This window comes from Nycticebus coucang, chromosome 8, assembly GCF_027406575.1.
Source record: "Nycticebus coucang isolate mNycCou1 chromosome 8, mNycCou1.pri, whole genome shotgun sequence".
NCBI classification, from domain to species: Eukaryota; Metazoa; Chordata; class Mammalia; order Primates; family Lorisidae; genus Nycticebus; species Nycticebus coucang.
In genome coordinates, this window is record NC_069787.1 from 17,901,344 (window position 1) to 17,922,217 (window position 20,874).

Sequence of the window (20,874 nt, forward strand, 5' to 3'; positions counted from 1 at the left end):
CAAACATGTTTGAGCATGGAACATATATGTTCTCAGCGTAGCATGAATAGCCTTGTGTGTGGAAAAGTGCATTCTGTGGGACATCACTTTGGTAAATGTTGAGCTAGAAAGCAGAGAGCTAGAAAAGTGCTTGGAGGCTGTCCCATTTATATTATTGTCTCTCATTCTCTGAGTGTCTCAGAATCTTTTTCTCATTCCCCTGGCTTCAGTGAATTTCACTTTTCTTATACGCTGTTATAAATTTAATGTTTTCAAGTGTAGTCTCATTGGGTTGGTTGGGTATATTTTACACAGTATCTGTAAAGCAACATATGAGAATGGTGCCAGGCCTCATGGTAGAAAAGAAGATAATAATATTGACTAGTATTAACATAGTGAAGGTTAATCAAAATATTGTACTTGTAATCCTTAGTAAAATGTACAATGAGATCATATTTAGCTGTTCAGAGCATTTTTTCTTTTTTAGCCTCTAAGTTGAAGTAGTAAGTCTTGCCTAGGACAAAATACCAATAATATGAGGTTTATTTTGGAGAAATATTGCCTATGATTTCTGTGCCTCTTGTGAAGACCCACTCTCCGTTCTCTTGTTCTGATGTCCTTTGTTTTCTCTCTCTCTACTCTGATCTCTAGAAGGCATAGGACAGATGCCACCTACATTTCAAAACAAAAGTAGGAAGTTGCATTTTTGGCCCTATCAGATGATGAGCAGAGGTGGGACGTGTGCTTGGATGGGGCCCTCTTCTCTCCTCTACCCTGGAGCCAGTGGATGCTCAAGGCTGCAGTTCTTCCAGGTTTGGCCACATCAGAAGCCTTTTATAAGTATATGACATCTTGAGAACTTTTAGCCTCCTGGAGAACATGGATATTTTTGTGTAATTTGGGGAAACATTTTATACCCACTTATATAACTTTAGACTATTTTAGGTGAGAGATTGACAGAAGGCCACTCTCTGTCACTGTTAGCGGAATCCTGCGTATTAATGCTTTCATTGTTTTTTGTTTTTGTTTTCTTGCATTTATAAGGAAATGTCAGGGATCATTGTGTGAACCCTGACCTGGTTTGAAAGCTGACTGAAAAACGACACTGAGAATACTCCAGTTTAAATCATGAAGTTTGAGAATGCCTGGAGAAGGCTTATGTTTATTATTACATGTCAATTATTCAAGGCCAAGCAGTTAGACTGAGAAAATGCAGCCACTCTCTGGCCTCCTCAGAAGGCTTTTACTGATTTCTAACAAAGGTGCATATGCAATAAACAGTCTAGTGCAAGTGTCCTTATGATAAAATGTGTATCATGGAATATTAGTCATTAAAAAAGATGGAAACTTTCATCTTTTGTATTAACCTGGATTGAGTTGGAACACACTCCTCTTAGTAAAGCATCACAAGAATGGAGAAGCAAGAATCCAGTCTACTCAATTCTAATATGAAGGCAGTAGATGAGCTAATACAAGGTGGGGGGTAGGGGATGGGAAGTGGGGAGAGAGGAGGAGGAAGCGGGGTAGGGGTCACGCTGTATGGCACACCTCTTGGGGATGGGACACAATCATAAAGGGGACTTTACCTAACAAATGCAATCATTGTGACCTAATTCTTTGTAGTCTTAGTAACTCCCAAACAATAAAAAAAGTGCACATCCAAAATGGCAAAAGACAGCGTTGAAAGAAGATTGGATATAGAGAGAGGAAGATTGGATAGAGAAAGAGGTTGGGTAAATGTAGGGGGTTTCTAACAGACAGCCAGTAGAAGGCATTATTTAAAAAGTGGGAGGGTAAAACTAGTTCTATCCCTGCATGGGAAGTACGTCAGGTTTCCTAATCTAACTACATATCAGAAGTTCAAAGAATGTAACCACTCTTACCTGTTGACTCTCAGAGCCTCTGGGGTACCCTCCAGATGAGTCCCCATGGATAACACATCTGTGTACTTTCCCCTAGATGCTCTAGGATCAAGACAGGTGCCCTTCTGAAAAGTCAACCTATCTACCTCCTACAAAAAAATGCAAATCAAACCTTTAAGATATCACCTAACCCCAGTAAGAGTAGCCCATATCACAAGGTCCCAAAGCTGCAGATGTTGGCATGGATGTGGAAAGAGGGAAACACTGATGCACTATTGGTGAGATTGTAAACTAATATAGCCTCTATGGAAAGAAATATGGAGAAGCCTCAAAGAGATAAAAGTAGACTTTCCATTTGATCTCACAATCCCATTACTAGGTATCTACTCAGAAGAATGCTTTCCTTCTTCAGAGAGAGCCCTTGGGTCTTAAGAAGGTGACATGAGTTACTCAAGAGTATAAGGCTCCTATATGGGATGATGAGTGGGGCAATAGGGAATTCTAAGGGCTGGTCAGCACGCAGAATATTATCCTCAGATCTGGGCACACTATGATAAGAGAAATATAGGTAAATATTCATTGCCCAGGAAAGGGACTTGAAATCATGTTACAGAATGAATAGTTACTTTTGTTTGTTTTATTGAAGATCAGATGGTGATATGTGGCTGGTTTCATCTCTATGTTCACTATTCTATTTCATAGATCTTTATTTTTGTGCTAGTACCATGCTGTTTTGATCACTGTAGACTTGCAGTATAGGCTGAAGTCAGTAATGTGATGCCTCTAGATTAGTTTTTATTTCTTAGACTTGCATCTGTTATGCGGGATTCTTTTCTCTGGTTCCGGATGGAACAACCTACTATTTTTTCAAGTTCTTCAGAGTATGATGTTGGTGCTTTTATGGAGATTGCATTAAATCTGCATATCACGTCGGATAGTATGGACATTTTAACAATGTTGATTCTTACCAGCCACAAGTGTGGTATGCGCTTCCAATATCTTCTGCTATTTCTTTCTTGGGATTTCATAGCTCTCTCTTTAGAGATGCTCACATCCTTTGTTAAGTATATTCCCAAGCATTTCATTTTCTTTGAAGCTATTGTGAAAGGCATTATGTCTTTGATTTGATTTTCAGCTTGGCTGTTATTGGCTTATATGAAGGCTACTGATTTAAGGAATCCCTATTAAATAAATGGTGCTGAGAGAACTGGTTAGCCACATGTAGAAGATTGAACCTGCACCTCTGACCACTTATAATAATTGTCTCTCACTGGATAAAAGATTTAAATTAAAGATACAAAATGATAAAAATTCTAGAATAAAGTGTGGAAAAAACTCTTGATGATCTCAGCCTTGGAAAAGATTTTATGAAGAAGACCCCCTTGATAATTTCAGCAACACCAAAAATCAATAAATGGGACATGATCAAGCTAAAAAGCTTCAGTACAGCTAAGGAAACAAAAATTAAAGCAAATAGACAACCTTCAGAATGGGAGAAGATATTTGCATGTTATGAATCTGACAAAGGGATGATAACTAGAATCTAGAGATAACTAGAACAGAGAACTAAAACTAATCAACAAGAAGAGTAAAGAATACCATCTATCACCAAGCAAGAGACATGAACAGAGACTTCTCAGAAGAAAGCAGATGAATGGTAAACAAACACATGGAAAAGTGCTCATCGTCCCTCATCATCAGAGGAATGCAAATCAAAACCATCTTGAGACATTAACTAATCCCAGTGAGAATAGCCCACATTGCAAAGTTCCAAAGCTGCAGATGCTGGTGTGGATGTAGAGAGAAAGGAAAACTCTTACACTGTTGGGGAGATTGCAAACTAATACAGCCTCTATGAAAAGAAATACGGAGAATCCTGAAAGAGCTAAAAGTGAACCTTCAATTTGATCCTGCATTCCTGTTAGTATCAACCTAGAAGAAAAAAAGATCATTTTACCATAAGGGCACTAGAATGTTCATCACAGCTCAATTCACAATTGCCAAGTCATGGAATCAACCCAAGTGCCCATCAACACACAAATAGATTAATAAATTGTGGTATATGTATACCATCGAGTGCTATTTGGCCATAAGAAAATTGGAGACTTTCTTTTTTGTTTACCTGGATGGAGTTGAAACACAGTCTTCTTAGTAAAGTGTCTCAAGAATAGAAAAAAATATCCAATGCACTCAGTAGTATTACAAAACCAATAGATAAACAACTACACTCCCACAGGAGAGAAAAACACTATTAAAATCAAGTAAGGGGGAAGGAGAAGGGAGAAATGGAGGTAGAGGGGTTGGTAAACTATTACCTAATGGGCACAATGGAAGGGTACACAGCACATCTCCTGGGTTAAGGGGTGATTTACAATGTGGACTCTATCTAATAAATGCAAACAATGTAACTTAATCATTTGTACTCTCATATTAATCTAAAATTTAAAAAAGGAATGAATGGTTGAAGGGTGTAGTGATGACTGACCCAAGAAAAGATGAAGGAGCCCCAGATGGGTCTTCCTATAGCCACTTAGGAAGACTTTAGCAATTAGGGGCTCTGAAACAGGAGCTGCAACCCCAGCTACAAACTAGAATCACCAGGGGCAGCATATACAGCAGGCTGCAGAAGCAGATGGGGAATCACAGGTGACAGGACCTGCTGACCCACAAGCCCTCTTCCATTGCAAAAAAGAGTGTGTGAGATGAGGAGAAAAACCCTGGTCCTATGGCACTAGATCTGCTGAGAACGTTCTCATTTCTGCGGAGCGGCCCTGCAGATGGGGCTGACTTCACAGACAGTCACAAAGGGCCTTGTGCTTAGAAGCATCCAGCAGTTGATTTAATGCTCTCCTATTGCACTCCTGAATTCCTCATCATTTTTTTCACAAGAGGCCACACCTTTTTACTTTGTGTGGGGCTCCATAATTTATATAGCTGGCCTACAGGCAGATATCCATTATGAGCCAACATCATTTCAGGGCATGATGGTAGTGACGGCCATCAAGCCACCAAGCTTCAAGTACAAGTGCTACATGGGCATAGGTCAAGGCAGGGGTGTGAGGAGGGAGGCTGAGTCTCAAGATTTCCTCGTCAGTGTTACATTGACACCAACTTCCCAAAGGTTCTGACAGTTTCCTGGACTTGACCATCCAATTCTTTGTACAAGTCCAACTCTGAGTGAAGTAACCAAATTCAGTGCTAGCTTTCAGTTGTTGTGAATTTCTAATGGAAAATCTTCAGTGTTCCAAGTCAAGACTGTGGACCTCAGTCTATGGCTGACATGGGACAGCAAAGGAGTAAAGTCTTTGAAACAATCAATAAGGAAAGGAAAGGCCTGGAGACTGGTAACTTCTGTTCTTTAAGTGTTAAATTTGCAAAATAATAATCTTTTAGGAGTTCTCCTTTCAATTGGATGATTTCAAGTATGGCCTAAGAATAAGGCACAGGAACAATTAGTGATACAAGTCATAGTCAAAAGTGAAATTGCTTTGGTGAGGGAGGGACATTTCTCTTTTCCAGAACATTTGGCAGCTGAAATAAAATTGCCAGCTGATTCTGAGGCTTCCTCTTCCCTAGGAGATAATATATTGATATGCCTGATAATGTCTGTTGGTGTAATAGGCCCAGAGTTTAAACATGGAATTTAAAAACACACAGCAACTTACTATGGGAAAAAAGAAAACTAAGTCCTGATCTAGTTATTCAATGCACGTTATTAAAATAGACTATTTGCATTATTTTTAATAGCATGCATCTTCCTTTGGAGGACAACCTTACTGTATTTTTTAGTTCCATTACATCTTAAAAAAGGAGTCACCTACCCTGTTTCCTGAAAAATAAGACACTGTGTCTTATTTTCAGGTGTGCTCCCAAAGATGCACTAGGTCTTATTTTCAGAGGACATCTTATCTTTCCTGTAAGTAGTTCTTATTTTCGAAGGATGTCTTATTTTCGGGGAAACAGGGTAAAACATATGCACCAGGTTATATGGTTTTGTTTTAAATAATTTCCCCTTTACATTTAAAAAAAAATCATCTTCATAACTTTCTGGATAGTTTCTAACCTAGAGAAGTTGTGTTGTTTTGTTTTGTTTTATGACCTCAAGAAATTTTCTAAGAAACATTCTGACAGCACCATACAAGTCAAACAATTTTTAGCCAAAGGACACAGTGGCTTGATTTTCATTCTGACATATTTGAGATGATCAGTTAAAAGGCACTGCAGTAAGTGTAGCAGTAAATGAAAGCTCACGGTCTCCTAGAATTCTCCAAAGCATATGATTGTTTAGATGTCCATGTTCTAAAGACCATGTCTTTGAGATTGGGCACTGGTGAATTGCAGGGCATCTACTGCAAAGCTGCCCTGCTTGGATCCCTACAGGAATCCAATCAGACTGATGTGAAAGCTGCCAAATTCCTTGGGTCTGGCAGCTGCTTTCGGTGGAGAATTTTTATCTACGTGATGCAGGCAAATTGAGGTATGCTGCATTACCCCTTCGGAATGTCCTTTTCTGCTTCCCATCATGAATAAGAATATGGGATCAAGGAATATGTTGGGACCAGAATCCTCCTGTTTTGCTCTAGGCCCTGGAAAATGTGCTGGAATAACCATGCAAACCATCTTTCTACATCTTTCCAAATGCTGTGAGGACTGACATAGCACCACTGTTCATTGTGTGAATTCTCATTCAAACCTCTCAGAATTTTATGATTAGAACAAAATTGAATACTCCTTTGTACAGCGGCAAGGTTATGAGCACACTGTAGCATACTGCATTCCTTTTTCTGCATTGGCTGCCAGGAAGTTCAGAAGTTACTCTAAGCAAGTTTCATTAACTGCCATTTGCTGTTCACTTTTCTCCTCCCCAGACATCTGTATTGCATTGATTTGCTCTTTTTCTTTGTTTTAAATAATTCTATTAATATTTGTATCTTTTAGCATAAGTAGCTAGAAATAAGAATATGTATAGAACTCATTCATTGTAAAGGTGGAATATTTAATGTGATATCTATTTGTTCCTGCTACTCTTTAGATGGACAGTTTTCATATTAGGGGACATTCTTTTTAAGACTAGGCTAGTTGCTACTTCTCCTCTCTTCAGGAAGTGCTAGATATGTGTCATTCAGAAAAGATGCCTTAATGGTACCTATATAATCATTCAACGTCCTTCATCTGGACTAAAAGTTACTAGGGAAGAACAATACAGTCGACACTTGAACAATGCGTGGGTTAGGAGGGTCAACCCCCACTCAAAGTCAAAAATCTGCATATAACTTTGATTCTCTAAAAACTTAACTACTAATAGCCTGCTGTTGACTGGAAGCATTACATAGTCAATCAAACATGTTTTATATGTATTATATACTGCATTCTTACAGTGAAGTAAAACAGAAAAAACAGAACACATTATTAAGAAAATTATAAGAGGAAACATATTTATTATTCATTGAGTGGAAGTAGATTATTAAAAAGGCCTTCACCCTTATCTTCACCCTGAGAAGGCTCAGGAGGAGGAGGAAGAGGAGGGATTGCTCTCACTGTTTCAGAGGTGGCGGGGGGAAGAGGGGGAAGGTAGGAAGTAGAGAGGAGGAAGCCTACTCAGGGTAACTTTAAGTGAAAAATAAAATCCACAGATAAGGACTTGCTCCGGACTCTGAACTTAAGTCCCTTTTGTTCAAGCGTTGACTATTTTTTGAGCTTTGGTGTATATGGTACATTCTGATCTAGTAGGATGCATATAGGTCACAAAATGTGCAGTTACATTTTTTTCTAAGAGGAATATTCACATAGGAGATTTGAAATACTATTATTGAAGATTCTAAGAAGTGGTGATTTAACCAGGTTAAAAAATGAGTGACATGAGGGTAGAAATTAACATCATTCTACCAGCCAATGACCATGCCAATTTCAGAATCAAATAGACTCTGTTGTCATGAAATGTTCCCTACCTTAGTAGAATTGGGAGGTAAGTGACCTAGAGTCCAGTCCCTATTTTCCTGACACCCCGAGGATGCCTCTTAACAATGGTACCTCTCCATCTTCTTTTCTGCATAATAAACCCATGGGCCTATGATCAAAAATATACTTGCTGCCCAGGAAATGCAATGACTCTTCGTGACCATATGTGAAGATGGTAAATTTAGAAACAGGAGGAATTTTAGTACCCCCAGATAATCCATGAGCTGTGAGAAAGATGAGATAAAGCCTTTTCTATAAAAAGTCAATACAGCTTGGTTTACTGCCAGAGAAGCACACATCCACTTTTGTTCCCCAGCATTATGGATGTGAAAAGAGAATTCACAAGTTGTGTGAATGGCTATTTTATCAACAAGAGGTGGAAGTCAAATACAATGGTTAAATATTCATCATCCATAAAATCCATCTGTAAATATGATTTACCTTGGATTAAAGAAGCTGGGCTTACAGACATCCCTGGAAGCACCAATCAGAGCAGGCAGAGAGGGTGCTGCATTTGAGCTGCTTCTGTCTTTTTTCTCCTAGATCTGCTCCATCCTGCGATCCAGGTTCCCCCAACACTGAAGATTGAAATTACTTTTCAGCAATGACCACTTGAAATTAATGAGTTCATAATGCCATGTCTCGCTTAGAAACATTATGACCAAGACTAATCACCTTCAGTAGAAAAAGACACTTTTTCTTTATTGTACTTGTATTGTTTCTTGTATTGTATTTCTTCATTGTATTTATAATGGAGTTTCTGTATTAACATAAACTCCATTTCCACGGCCATATCTTACAGTACTGCAGTATATTTTAAACAGAGAAGATGTAATTAAATTAGAATTTGTGGTGGAAAGCAGTGGAGGCTGATAATAATTGCTTTTCAGGGAATGCTGTAATTGGTGCTCCAAGGATTTTATTTCAAAGCATCACAGCCAATTTAGGAGGCTTGTTTCATCTGGACTTGATTGGCTTTGATGAAGACACTGTGCCTTGATGTGTCTTGGTTTTCTTAAATTTAACTAAACTATTTTTTAATGATTATGTTAATAATTGAAGTACCACAATTCTGTTTTATGGGCACTGGGTATTAAAATTCCAATTCCCTCCTGCTCATTAGTTAAAGTTGCAACCACAAAATGTACACAATCCTTGATCATTAATTAAGTCCCAGCTCAAATGCTACTGTTTCCATGAAGTCTTCCTTGATTACTACCGGAGGAGTTAAGTCATCCTAAATCCCTGATCCTAGAGTTTAAGCTTTCTCATCTAGAGAATAGGATCACAGGCATACAGTGACAATAAAATAAATGAACATTTCTGGAAGCTGAAAGGACATGGCTATCACCGTTATGAGTTCTTCTCAGCTCACCTGTCAGGATGCCACCAGTTGGAAGACATGGGATACTACACAGAAGTTGGCACACAGGTAGCCCCATCAGGACAAAATTTTCACCTCTGCATGGTGAGTAGTAATTAATTATCTGCAGGATGAATTATCTGAAAGAAAGGGGAGGGTTCCAAGGTAGACATACTACCTGGCTGTGAGACCTTGGGAATGTCACTTTGCTTTTCTAAGCCCTAATTATCTTTTGAGCAAAACAAGTTTATTGAACTATATTATCCTTAAGATTATTTTTGCCTCCAGTATTCCAGACTGTAATCACACATGGTACAAACCTAGCAATAGTGCCCAAGGTATTTGCAGCATTAAAACTAATCAATAGCTTACCTAATCATGATTAGAGAGGTAGGATTTCCCCTGTGCAGTTGCTGTCTCTGGCTTAAAAAGACAAAGAAGAGCACAATTTCATTATCTTACCTTTCCATGCCAAGTTGATTAATTGTGTCCAATATGCCAGGTAATTAATAAAAGGAAGTGGGCATCTCCATCTCAGTGTTACATCATCATTTCAAAAGAATACCAGAGTTCTCTCCCTTTTGTAGGCAATATACTGAATTCTGACATGTTTTCTGCTTCTGTGGAAGATTAAAAAAAATCCTCAATGATAAATCAAATAATGGCTAACATTTAGTCTAACCTTTATAATTACTACGTGTAGCAACAGCAGTAGCAGTAATAGAGGAACTGTTAAGAATTCACCATGTGCTGGGTACTTTAGTGGTTAACAGACCCAGTGGTGTGAGGCGGGGGTTCTCATTATCCCCTTTGAGGAAACTGAAGCTCAGAAAACTCATGTAACTTGACCAGGTTTACACAGCTGGTGTGTGGAAGAAACTGGATTGAAATGCAGTTTGGACCGACTACAGAGTTCTGGCTCTCAGCTGGAAGGTTAAAATGACACGAATGGAGGACCCCAGATAAGGCTAGTGTCCAGGTTGCAGGGGACTGGTGCTATAAGGTAAGAAGAGCAAAAGAGCGAGATTGATAATCAGCTGCTCTGTGCACGTGTGTCTCTACTGATACTTAAAATGCAGAAATAACCCCACTGGTTGGAAACTGTTGTTGCTCTGAATTTCCTTAGCACCTGCCCCAGGGGCCCAAGCTACTGCCATGACCTCTCCCATGGGACCCCGTCTACCTTGCACTCTCCGGGATCTCCTCATGACCTAGTATTGGAAGATGGAATGCCTGTCCCAGAGGGAGAGTCCAGGGTCCTGCTCCCGGGTGGAGGCTGCCATCTAATCTGACCAGTGGCTAGCCCTGCCATAATGGTGGTCAATTTTTAAAAAATATTCCTATTGGTAAATAGCACAATGTGTCAATGTGTTGTTTATGTTTGAGGCTCAGGGTCTGTGATGTTTATATGTGGGTGGGGGTAGTTGTGATGGAAGACCTCCTGAAGCATTGACTTGGCAAAGACAGTGTCAATAACAGTAAATTTGTTATTAACATTTGGCAGCACCATTCCCAACAACATTCTCTAATGAAAGTAAGCAGAAGTGCTTTGGTGAATTGGTTGATTCCAGGCCGAGAACAGGAAAAACACAGGATGACCCTGGAGCATCCTAAAGTGCCAGTGAGGAAGGGCTCAAAAACAAAAAACGAAAAGGAAAAAGAAAAAAAAGAAGGGCTTTTTGAAAGTGTTCAAGAGATGCCTGGAAGAGCTCTGATTGGCTAAAGTTAACTTAAAGAAAAAAACAAACATCCATTAGCCCATGCTGATATAAATAAATGACTGAATAAGTAAATAGGGGAAGAAGTGGCAATTCTTCCAAAGAATCCCAATTAATATACATACATGAAATGAGAGCAACAGAAAAGCATTGTGACATACAATATTATTGCCAGCAAGATCCCCTGAAGGATGCTTAAAAACTTAAATAGAAACAGAGTTTTTGCATATTTCCAGGATATCCCCCAAATATTTGGTAGTGACAAATGGAACATAGTTGCTAAAGAGTGCAGAATGCTGGCAGAGACAGCCTTAGACAAGTGATGGGGGTGAGCGTCCAGTAGCAACTGCAGACACCGAGCATCCCCGACCTGACACACAGAGACCGGCACACCACCTGCTGGTGTCCTCCCCAAAGCACCTCCTCAGTTTAATGATGAGAAAATATCAGACAAACAGAAATCAAGGGACTTTCTGCACAACTGACCAGCCTTCTTCAAAAGTGTCAAGGTCATAAAGACAAAGAAAAAGACATTGTCTTAGACTGAAGGAGACTGAAGAGAAGTGACAACTGGATACAAGCTGAAATCCTAGATTGGACTCTGGAGCAACAACAGCACAAAAGACATTACTGGAAAAACTAGTGAAATCCGGAAAAAACCCTGCCATTTAGTTTAACAGTAATATAGAAGGTTAATTTCTCAGGTTTGATCCCATTTAGTTTAACTGTAGTATAGAAGGTTAATTTTCTATGATTCTGTCAGGGGATAATAATGTAAGGGAAGCTGAGGAAAAGCTGTGTGGGAACTCTCTGCACTACTCTGCAACTTTTCTCTAAGCCTAAAATTACATTAAAATTAAAAAAAAAAAAAAACTTTTTCTTAAGTGAACTTAAGAATCAAAGCCTAGGACAATATTCTACATTTGTGGCCTATAAAGAAAATATTTCCCCCACTTCCATGAAGCATATGGAATTATATATGGAATTTATCATAAGAAGCACAGAGTTTAAGGGACAAATTTAAGCCATTGACTAATAATAAGGACATTTGCTTTTTTCAAAAATATTCATTCAATAAATCTTTCTGGATCTTTGACTGTGACTTAAGAATTGTTCTATAGTGAATACATTTTCTTGTATATCGTATAACCACTTCAAAATTGTTCTTCCTTCCATATTAAGTAGAATGAATTTTCCAAATAAACATCTATTCTCTCTCAAGAAATTGTTGCTGGCCATGTTGTGCCACCAGCAATGCCCTGGTTGGCTGTTGGTGTTTTTGTTTGTTTCCTTGTGCTACCTCGGGTGCCTGATTACATGAGGGTTTAGGTAGTTTTTTATCTGTTTCACTCTGGAAGAATAAATCACTGAGCCTCTTAGTTCCCTCAATAATTAAAAGAGACCCTGATTTTGTACCATTCTTCTGGGGAGACATAAGACTTAGCTGGTCTCTTGTCTCACAAGAACAAAGAACCAGGAGCAAAATCATGACAAAGTGCTACCCAAGTACCTATCCCACACCCCACCATGAATTCTATAGTCACCTCGATATGACGCAACTTAATTCATGGCTGCTGAGCTAGAGCCTTAGTTAAGCATGTAATATGAAACAGGAAAAAACAATCTAACCTGATGGTTTGCTCATGGGTAGCATTTTAAATTCACAATTTGATGAGAGGATTACACAGCATCTTACCTGGAATACAGGAAGCAAATTATGGAACTTTACAGTGGGTGTACCTCAGTCAGTTCACAGGACACATTTTCAACCTCTCTATCAATTTCTTACATGCTTCAGTTTAAGTGTTTACCTGCCTTGAAATTTGGTCTACTAATTAGAAAAATAAAGACTCACTGAATAGATTTGAGGATGGTGAGCTGAGAGAACAAAAGCTAAGAGAACAGGGAAAAGATGGTTCAGTCTAAGGTTTTACACCATATGGCAATCATGGAGGAAGGAATAGTTGGGATAACAATGAAGATTTATAGAAAAAGTCACTATAATTTACATACACACATAGCCCCAACAGAAAGTTATATGTATATGTGAGTAGATACACTGAAGGTGAGTGTGTTATGCATGGGAAGAAAAAGAATAGAGAAACAAAAGATACCTGTTTCACAGGAATGAGTATGGGTATGAGGAAAGGGTATAGCCTAAATATGGATGTGAGCCTCATGTCGTCCCAGCTCTATGCAAAGTTGCATTTTAAGAAACACAGCCTCACCATCTTGGAAAGGTGTTTAAAAAAATCTCCATCCTTTCTTGTGCCTCCTGAAAAAGCAAACATTAAAGGGACCCTATCCATACTGTCCAGCAACACTTACCCTAAGTTCCTTCCTACATTTTCCTCTATCCCAAATCACCATGCTCTTAAGTCTGAGCTTTAGGGATTTTCTTCCACTATTTTTATACCTCTATCCCTTTTATTTTGCCAAGTCCATTCTACTAATCTTCCATTTCCTTCTCTGATCTGCTTCTAGCTTGCTTCGTAAAAAAATCAGGGAATTTGAGTCTCCTTCCTTCAGTGGGTGAAAGATGATGGGTGAGTTCAAGGGGACCCCCATGAGAGGTTCTGGCTTGCTGTAGTTTCCTCCTAGAAGTGAGTAGAATCCCTTTGGTCCATAAAGAGGTTCTTCTTCCTCTTTCAACAGGCAGTGACTTTGTTACTGTGCCCCTGGTTACAGAAGGAGGTTTTCTCAGATTTAAAAATTGAGAAACTTAAGCGTGTGGAGCCAGGTTGTAATTGTTACCCAGTGTCAATTCAGACACAGTAGGCCCCTAGGTAGCTCCGCTCTTGTTCTCTCTAAGCAGCTGTCTCCTCAGCCAGATCTCTTTCCCATTAAAGTTTCATAAAGGCTTTTTACTGCATAATTATACTTCTGTGCCTTGTAGTTATGTGAGGTAATGATTCAAAATTAGCATGTTTAATTAGGAAATTAGGTGTCATAATCACAATATGGAGCAAAAATTTGTCAAGAAGTTGTAGTGCATAAACAAATGGCCTCTTTTTTTAAGGCTTGGAAAAAAATACAAAATCAGTGTAAACTTTGGGCTTTGGTAGATAGCTAAATTTAATTTATGCTTAGCACTAAAAGGGGACCATTCCATTTGTTTCCTAGATGGAGCCCACCTTCCCCCTTCAGGTCGGAGTCAGTCACTCTGGTATGTAAATGTCCACTGCTGGACTGTGTTGGGTTTTCTCTCTAGAGTAGACATTGAGCTGACCTACCTCAAGACCTGGGTTATGGAGTGCCAACACTCAGTGGGTCCAGTTCATTCTGTTCAAGATATGATTAGTGTGTCCTACTGTGTGCTAAGCACTTTAAGGTTCGGTAGATGAGTTAAGGAGCTTATTCATAAAGTCAGCTTCTCCATATACTGGGCACTGAGAGAGGAATGAAGGGAATGCCTGTATTACAGAAGAAGGAGTGTCTCAACAAGAGGGCAAGGTGGCTACTTTGTGTGGTGCTCCAAGAAATAAGAAGTGTGTTTGGATCAAAAACTTTGTTTTTTCACTAAACCAAAGGGAAAAGAATTTTGTTCTGACCCACTATGTAGTCCTACACTATAGTTCTCAATATGGGGTTCAAAGACATCCTCCTACACACACACACACACACACACACGGACTCTATGATTGGACTTGAGCACCTCCTGGGTCTTGCATCATTCTTTTTGAGGACAAGTAATGAGTTTACCTGTGTTATCATATGTGAGATATGAAATTGTAGGTATAATTTTATGTATTTGTATTTTTTGTATAAAAGGTACATGACTTCATTTATATGACATATTTTCAGTGGTAAGAAATGAGGTCTCATTTCTCTACCTCTCTTCTCCTCTGCCATGACCTTGGAAGGTATTTATTGATAATGACAAAGTCACAAGATGAACAGAGTCTAGGTTCTTAAATCCCCAAGTAGAATGCTACTCATTGGACATCTGCATTGTTCAAGTTGCTGTTTAAAACAAAAGGAAGTTAATGTTTTTGTGTGTTTATATGCTACAGAAACTAAGGTTCATTTACCAGAGACAAAAGGCAAGTTCAACAGAATACGATAAGAGTTACAGTGGCATTAAATGCAATAGGATAATGGAAGAGGAAGATTAAGGAAGGCTTTTAAAGTGGAATTAAGTATAAGGAATATCTCAATGATGAGTACATACCAAATAAAGGGCAGAGGGAAAAACACATGCAAAGCTCTGGAGGTGAGAATGAGTGGGATTGGCTGAAGTGGATCAATATAGCTAGAGGAAAGAATGGTATGATAGAAAGATGGAAGATAGAGAAATACTAGACCTTGAAGAAGTTTAGGTTTGACAGAAATGGTAAAAATAATGGGTTTATAAGGAAAAATTACATAATTGGATTTGGGTTTTTGAAAAGTAATCCAGTTGCTGAGCTAAGGGTGAAGGGAACAAGACTGGAAGCAAAGGCGATATTTTAATTCTAGTGATAAAAGGCAGTGGCCAAACTAAGGAAAAGATAAAAGAAATAGAGGTAAGTGGCAGGACTGTATGCTGAGTAGATAAGGAAGAAAAAGGATATACCGTCACACCTTGGTAACTGTGGGGGATTTATTCCAGGACTCCCTGACAGAAGCTCAAGTTCCTGATTTGAAATGGTATTGTATTTGCATATGAGCTATGCACATCCTTCTCTATACCTAGTCATCTCTAGGTTACTTATAATACCTACTAGAATGTCTACATATCCCTTCATTCACACTGGTTCAACATAGTAATTAGCATGAAGCAGATTCAAATTTTCTTTTTTGGACATTTGCAGAATTTTTTTGTTCCAAACATTTTCAATCCATGGTTGCTAATATCCATGGATGTGGAACCTACAGATACAGAGGGCTTACCAAATAGAGCTAGAGCCAGAGATAAATGCCAGTGTGGGAAAGGGCAGAGGACTTAGGATACAAAATGAAGGTACCAAACTTGGTTTTGCTATTGAGTTTGTTCATGGATTTTTATCTCTGTAGGCTTAGTTTTACCTGAAAAATGGGGATTCCAATTAGTTTGTAGGGGTTTTGTCAGGATTAAATGAGACTGGACATGTGAAAGTATTATGTAACTCTACCGTGCTTTACAAAAGGAGGGTTATCACCTACTGATAGAGTCTATATAACACCGTCCAGTCTCCTACCTTCAGGAATCTCAGGATTGGAGTATCATCAAGATAACATGCCCTGGGGAAAATGAGCTCTAGTCAACACAGGGTGCTGGGAAAACTGGGTAGCCACGTTCAGAAGAATGAGACAAGACCCCTATCTCCCACCACTCATAAAAATTAATTCAAAATGAATAAAAGACTTAAATATAAGACTTGAAACCATAAGAATTCTAAGAGAAAATTCAGGAAAAATTGTTCTTGATATCAGCCTAAGCAAAGCATTTATGACTAAGACCTCAACGGCAATTATAGCAACAACAAAAATAAATAAATGAGAGTTGGTTAAATTAAAAAGTTTCTGCACAGCTCAGTAAACAATACAGCCTACAGAATGGGAGAAAATATTCACAAATTATCCATTTGATATAGTGATAACAATATCTAGAATCTACAAGTAACTGAAACAAATAAGCAGGGAAAAAACAAACAACTCCATTAAAATGTAGAAGAACAGAGAGAAATGGCCAAAAAAACAAAAAAAAAAGGAAAAGGATCATGAAAAGATATTCAATGCCACTAATCATCAGAGAAATGCAAATTGAAACTACAAGGAAATATCATCTTACCCCTGTCAGAAAGGCTTTTATTAAGTCCAAAAACAACAGATGCTGGTGTGGGTGTGGATGTGGAGAAAAAGGAACACTTATACACTGTTGGTGGGACTGCAAATTAGTACAACCTGTATGGAAAACAGTATGCAGAGTCTTCTAATTCTTTTCTCTTTTCCCTTCCTCCCTCTCTTCCAAATGTATGCCCAGAAAGATATTTGGAATGCTGTTACCTGATGGTGTTGGGCACTAGGATTTGCAGTTGATTTCTCCGATTTTGCAGCATTTTGCCATATGGCTGTCTTGCTCCCGTCTCTTCTGTGTCCACACAGTACTCCTGCTACGAGGCCCGGGAGAGCCAGAGGAGAAACCGCTGCGTTTTGCAGAGATGGCTGATAAGAAGAGGGGTCTGAGGTCGTTGCGAGTACAGGGCGTGGCAGCGATGCCGTCTGAGATACTCCAGAACTCAGGCACGTCCCTCAGCTCACGAGGTGTCCACGGTGACCAACACCTCCACGGTGGTTTGGAACAGAGCTCCCCCAGAGGTTTCCTGCGTGACCGAAGAGGCCGGGTGGAGCCGAGCTGTGCCGAACGGAGCCGATGTGGGTCGAAGTGGGTAGAAGAGGGCTTAGGCAGCTGGAGCAAACTACTGTATCCTGCCCCGCTGCGGTAACTGGTGACCCGCCTTTTAACACGTGCTGAATCCAGCGGACAAGTGCACGTGGGTCGGGGTCGCCTCAGCCGTTAAGTGGAGCCGAAAGGGGCTGAGTGGAGCCGAACAGAGTGGAGGAGGGGCCGGACGGAGCCGATCCGGGGCCGGTGGGCGGGGCGAGCCGTTGGAGCGGGAGCGCGCGGCAGAGCTCGGCCGGTGGAGGCCAACGGTGAGACAAGGCAGAACGGTCGGGCGGGCTGGAGGCTGTGGGAGTTGGAGTTGATAGAGGTGTGGTGTGGCTGGAAATATTTTACTATCCTCAGTTTGAGACGCAACTGGAAAGCAGGACTCCTGGGTCCAGTCGCAGATGTAACCTCAGAGGAGCGTCTCTTCCACTGGCGCCTCAGTTTCTCCGTTTACCGAGTTAGGGCAGCGGAGGGAGGCAGAGGAGGCTGGTGGCGCTGCTTTTCTTAGGCCCCCACGCCTGGGTGGACTTCTCAGACCCTCCAGTGGGATGGGATGGTCAGTCTTCCCTTAGGGTCGCCAAGTTCAGTTCAGGGTGTAGGGGTTGGTGGGAGGGGGCCAGTGAGGAGTGTTCTGGGGAAAATCAGTGTGGACGTTTTGCTCTTCCGGACGATAAGTGTTGCTTGTGTTTATTTACAGAGCGTTTTCCGGTGCTTCACGTGGCAGATGCCACATTTGGAGGTCCAGAGAGGTGATCTGAGGCACTGGCGCAGGTGAAGCCTGAGCAGAACCCCAAAGTTGGAACTTCGCTTATTTACGGTGAGCAGGTGGCGGGGTCCGTGGCGGGGCCCTGGGCCGGGCAGGAGGAGTCAGCGGGCCGTCTGTGTCCTGCCAGGGCAGCCTGGCTGAGCTTCAGTGTTTTAACGTTTAAGGTGAAGAAAGTGGCGCCTGCCTCCCAGGCGAGTGTGCAATTCACAGGCAACCTTTGAATTAAAGGCTTGGGGGATAGATGAGGTAGGAAATTTGTACTTTGACTGTTTTACCATGTAGTCTTATATATACAGAATAAGGATTCTTTTCCCCAGTGTAATATTTTTGTTTTGTTTATTGAATATCAAATGGCAATATGAGGCTGGTTTAATCTCTACGTTTTCTATTCTGTTTCCTATGTTGATGTCTCTATTTTTGTGTCAAGGGCGTACTGTTTTGATCACTGTGTACTTATCACCTGAGGTCTGGTAGAGTGATATATTTGGCTTTGTTTTTATTACTAAGAATTGGCTTGGCTATACGGGTTTTTTTCTGGGTCCATACAAAACTAAGAACTGTTTTTTTTTCCAGTACCTCCAAGTATGATGTTGGTATTTTAATGAGGATTGCATTAAATCTGTAGATTGTTTCGGGTAGAATAGACATTTTAACAATGTTGATTCTTTCCAGCCAAGAGCATAGTATATATTCTTCCATTTGTTAACATCTTCTGCTATTTCTTTTTTGTTGCAGTTTGGCCGGGGCTGGGTTTGAACCCACCACCCCCGGTATATGGGGCCGGCGCCCTACCCACTGAGCCACAGGCGCCACCCTGGTATTTTTTTTTTTTTTTAGGATTTCATAATTCTCTTTGTAGAGATCCTTACCTTCTTTGTTAGGTATATTCCCAGGTATTTTATTTTCTCTGAAGCTACTATAAAGGGTATTATGCCCCTGATTTGCTCCTTAACTTGACTGTTACTGGGATATACAAAGGCTACATTTGTGGACATTAATTTTATACCCTGACCTGTTACTTCATTTCTTGGTCACTAATAGGAGTCTCTGAAGTTTTCTGAGTATAAGATCATATTGTCAGCAAGGAGAGAGAGTTTGGCCTCCTCTGCCCCTATTTGGATGCCCTTAATATCCTTCTCTTGCCTGATTGCATTGGCTAGAACTTCCAGCGCTATGTTAAATGCTGGTGATGGTGGACATCCTTGTCTGGTTGCATAAGTGGAAAATTTTTCCGTTTTACTCCATTCAGTATATTGGCTGTGGGTCTGTCATAGATAGCTTCAATCAGTTTAAGAAATGAGCCATCTTTGCCTATTTTCTTTAGCATTGTTATTAGAAAAGGATGCTGAATTTTGTTGAATGTTTTTTCCTGTATCTATTGAAAGGATCAGATGGTCTTTGTTTTTGCTTCTATTTATGTGGTGAATACTGTTTCACATTAAAAAAAAAAAAGAAAATTCTATTTGTTTAGGGCAGTTCTGAGATTCACAACATAATTGAATGGAAATCACAGAGAGTTCCCATATGCCCTACATCACAACGTATTCACAAGCCCTCTGCCTTTGGCATATTACTGCAGAGTGGTGTATCCTACCTCAGAGTGGTACACTTGTTACACCAAGAACCTATATTGATACATCATTATTACCAAAGGTCCATAGTTTACATTAGGATTCACTCTTGCTGTTGTAGTTCTGTGGGTTTTGACAAATGTACAATGTTATGTATCTGCTACTGCAATATTATATAGAATAGTTTCATTATCCTAAAAATCTGTGATCCACGTCTTTACTCCTGCCTCCCTCATCCCCTAGAAGACCACTGATTTTTTTTTTACTGTATTCATAGTTTTTTCATTTGTGAAATATAATAGGAATCATACAGTCTGTAGCCTTTTCAGATTGGCTTCTTTCCTTTAGTAATGTGCATTTAATGTTTCTCCCTGTGTTTTCATGGATTGATGGCTCATTTCTCTTTAGCACCAAGTAATATTCTATTCCTTGTATGTTCCACAGTTTATCTATACACCTACTGTTGAGCATTTTGGTTGCTTCCAAGTTTTGGCAATCATGAATAAAACCACTATAATATGAATAAAGCAGTTTTAAACATCAGTTTGTTTTTAATTCATTTGTGTAAATATCAGAGAGCACAATTGCTAAATTACATGTAGTAACACTGTTTAATTTTCTAAGAAACTGCTAAACTATTTTCTAATGTGGCTATACCATTTTAATTCTCCACCAGCAATGAATGGGAATCTTGTTGCTTTTTATCTGCTCTGTCATTTAATGCTATGTTTGGTGTTTTTGCATTCTAAGAAGTGTGTAGAGGTATTTCATTGACCTTTTTTTGTACGTTGTTTTAATTTACATTTCCCTAAGGACATGTTAATTTGAATATGTTCACATATGCTTACTTGCCATATGTGTACCTTCTTTGGGTGTCTAATCAAGTCCTTTGCCCATTTATTAATTACATTGTTCATTTTCATATTGTTGAGTTTTATGAGTTCTTCATATATTTTGGATAAGGGGATTTTATCAGATATATCTTTTGCAAATATTTTCTTCTGGTCTGCAGTTTGTCTTCATAGGGAACATTTTAATTTTCATGAAGTCTATTTTACCCAGTTATGCCCAAGGTCATCTAGGTTTTGTCCTATTTCATCTTGTGGGAGTTTTGGAACATTGTATTTTACATACATCTAGATCTTTTTCTTTTTATTTATTATTATTATTATTATTATTATTTGGTGATATGGGGTTTTGATGGATTGGCTAACCTCGACCTCCTGGGCTTAAATGATCCTCCTGCCTCAGACTTCTGACTAGTTGTACCATCTTGCCCACCACCTAAATTTAGTTCTGTTATCC

The 20,874-nt window shown here is 39.6% G+C and overlaps 2 long non-coding RNA genes across 3 annotated transcripts in view; one reads left to right on the forward strand and one right to left on the reverse strand.

Annotated features, from left to right (window-relative positions):
* LOC128591664 (uncharacterized) overlaps positions 1–20,874 on the forward strand; it is a 46,140-nt gene that overhangs the window by 17,791 nt on the left and 7,475 nt on the right. Inside the window, exon 1 of one of the 2 annotated variants that reach the window (XR_008381618.1) lies at positions 17,939–18,049. The exons of the other annotated variant lie outside the window; for it this stretch is intronic. This is a non-coding gene — a long non-coding RNA (uncharacterized LOC128591664). Of the gene's footprint in view, positions 1–17,938; positions 18,050–20,874 lie in introns of those variants that run through there. 2 annotated transcript variants of the gene reach the window in all.
* Positions 8,242–17,407, reverse strand: LOC128591665 (uncharacterized). Its single transcript, XR_008381619.1, has 4 exons — positions 16,848–17,407; positions 9,625–9,782; positions 9,175–9,302; positions 8,242–8,377 (listed from the first exon to the last, which is right to left on the reverse strand). It is a non-coding gene; the product is annotated as an uncharacterized LOC128591665 (long non-coding RNA).